At 30.4% G+C, this 2,542-nt stretch overlaps 1 pseudogene; it reads left to right on the top strand.

Moving 5' to 3' along the window:
* Positions 1 to 2,186: 2,186 nt before the first annotated feature.
* On the top strand, positions 2,187 to 2,303 carry LOC131818994 (U6 spliceosomal RNA; annotated as a pseudogene).
* Positions 2,304 to 2,542: the final 239 nt, after the last annotated feature.

Below are 2,542 nucleotides of genomic sequence, written 5' to 3'. Positions count from 1 at the left end.
AAACTAGTTCTGAGTTTTCAGTGGGTCATAATTACTGATCACAGATAACCATAACAAATACAATAATAATGAAAAAACTTTAAATATTGCAAGAAATTACAAACATGTGACAGAGAGACACAAAATGAACAAATGTTGTTAGAAAAATGGTGGCAGCAGACCTCTTTTATACAAGATTGCTATAAACTTTCAACTTGTAAGAATGTGATATATGCAAAGTTTAATAAAGGGAAGCACAATAAAAATGTATGTATATATTATTAACTATGATCATCATGCTGTACATTAGATCCCCAGAACTTTTTCATATTATAGTTGCAAGTTTGTACCCTTTGACCACCTTATTCCACCCCAGGTTCACCTCTTGTCAACTCAACTCTAAGTTTCCATTAGTTTGCTTTTTCTTCAGATTCTGTATGTAAGGGATATCATAATACATAAATTAAAAATATATATATAAAATCTTTGAAATATTTCCCTTAGTATAATACCTTCAAGATCCATCCATGCTGTTGTAAATGGCAGTATTTCTTAATTTTTCATGGTTAAGTAGTATTCCATAGTATATATTTACCATACTTATTTTATTCATTCATCCATTAATGGATACTGAAGTTATTTCCATCTCTTGCTTAGAGTTAACAATTTTATAATGAACATAAGAGTGCAGATATGTCTTCGAATAGTGACTTCGTTTCCTTTAGATATATACCTAGAGGTGGGATTACTGAATCATATGGTAATTTTACTTTTAATAATATGAATAATCTCCATACTGTTTTCCATACAAATTTATATCCCTATCACAGTGCATAAGTTCCCCATTTTCCCCAATATTTACCAAAATTTGTTAGTTTTAATTTTTAAGTAATATATAAACTAATAGGTAGTAATATCTTGTTGTGTTTTTCAGAGGTAAACAACAACAACAACATAATGACTTTGCCCTGAGTTTTTACGTTGAGCACTTTTTAATGCTCCTGTTGGTCATTTATATAACTTTTTTGAAAAAAAAGTCTATTGAGATCTTTTTGCTATTTTTTAATTATATATTTTTTTCTATTTGTATCTGTTGGTTATTAACCTCTTTTCAGATATAAGATTTGTAAGTATTTTCTTCCATTCTGTGGATTGTGTTTTCATTCCCCCTTTTTTTTTTGGCAATGCAGAAACTTTACTTTGATGTAATACCATTTATTTATTTTTGCTTCTTTTGCTTGTGTTTTTGGCCTGGTATCCAAAAAACTATTGGCAAGACCAATGTCAAGGAGAATTTTTCCTATGTTTTCCTTTAGGAAATTTAGTTTCATGCATCACATTTAAGTCTTTAATCTATATCAAGTTAATATTTATGAGTGATATAAGGTTCCAGTTTCATTCTGGTTTATGTGACTATTCAGTTTTAAATATCATTTATTGAACAGACTATCTTTACCCATTATATATGTTGGCCCCTGTCAAATATTAGGTGACTGTATGAAAGGATTTATTTCTGGATTCTCAATTCCGTTCTACTTGTTTATTGGTCTGTTTTTATGCCAGTATACTTTATTGTTTTGAGCATGAGGGCTTTGTAGTATAGTTTCAAATAAAGAAGTGTAATTTTGCTTCTTCATTCTTTCTCAGAACTGCTTTAATTATTTGTTGTCTTTTATGGTCTCATATAAATTTTAGGATTCTTTACTTACTTCTGTAAAAAAAAAATATTGGATTTTTTTAAAAGATTATTTATTTAGTTATTTCACAGAGAGAGATGACAAGCAGGCAGAGAGGCAGGCAGAGAGAGAAGAGGTAGCAGCTTCCTGCTGAGCTGAGAGCCTGATGCAGGGCTCGATCCCAGGACCCTGGGATCATGACCTGAGCCGAAGGCAGAGGCTTAACCCACTGAGCCACCCAGGCGCCCCTAACATTGGATTTTTGATAGGAATTGAATTTACAGATGTTTTTTGGTAGTATGGACATTTTAACAATGTTAATTCTTACCATTCATAAATATGAGCTATCTTTCCATTTATGTCTCCTTCAATTTCTTTATTAATGTCATAGTTTATGTGGTACAGATCTTTCATCTTCTTAGTTAAATCTTTTCCTAAGTATTTTATTAGTTTTGATGCTATTGTGAATTAGATTGTTCTCTTTATTTCTTCAGATAGTTCATCATTAGAGTGTTAAAATGCTCCTGTCTTGTGCTTACTTTGGCAGCACATATACTAAAATTGGAATGATGCAGAGAAGATTAGCGTGATCACTGAGCAAGGATGACATGAAAAACTATTTAAAAAACGAAACAAAACAAAATTCTTGTCTTTTATATATTGATCTTGTATTTGGAAGCTTTATTAAATTTGTTTATTCAAAATTTTTTGTGAATTTTTTAGGATTTTTTTACATGTAAGTTCATGTTATCCAAAAAAAAGAAAATTTTACTTCTTCCTTTTTTTCTTTTGGAGTCTTTTATTTATTTGTGTTCCTTGTTTCTCTGGCTAGGACATCCAGTACTATGTCAAATGAGAGTAGTGAAAGTGGACACACTTGTGTTTTT

The sequence above is a fragment of the Mustela lutreola genome, chromosome 16 (genome assembly GCF_030435805.1).
Source record: "Mustela lutreola isolate mMusLut2 chromosome 16, mMusLut2.pri, whole genome shotgun sequence".
Classification (NCBI taxonomy): Eukaryota; Metazoa; Chordata; class Mammalia; order Carnivora; family Mustelidae; genus Mustela; species Mustela lutreola.
This window is presented reverse-complemented; position numbering and strand designations above follow the sequence as displayed.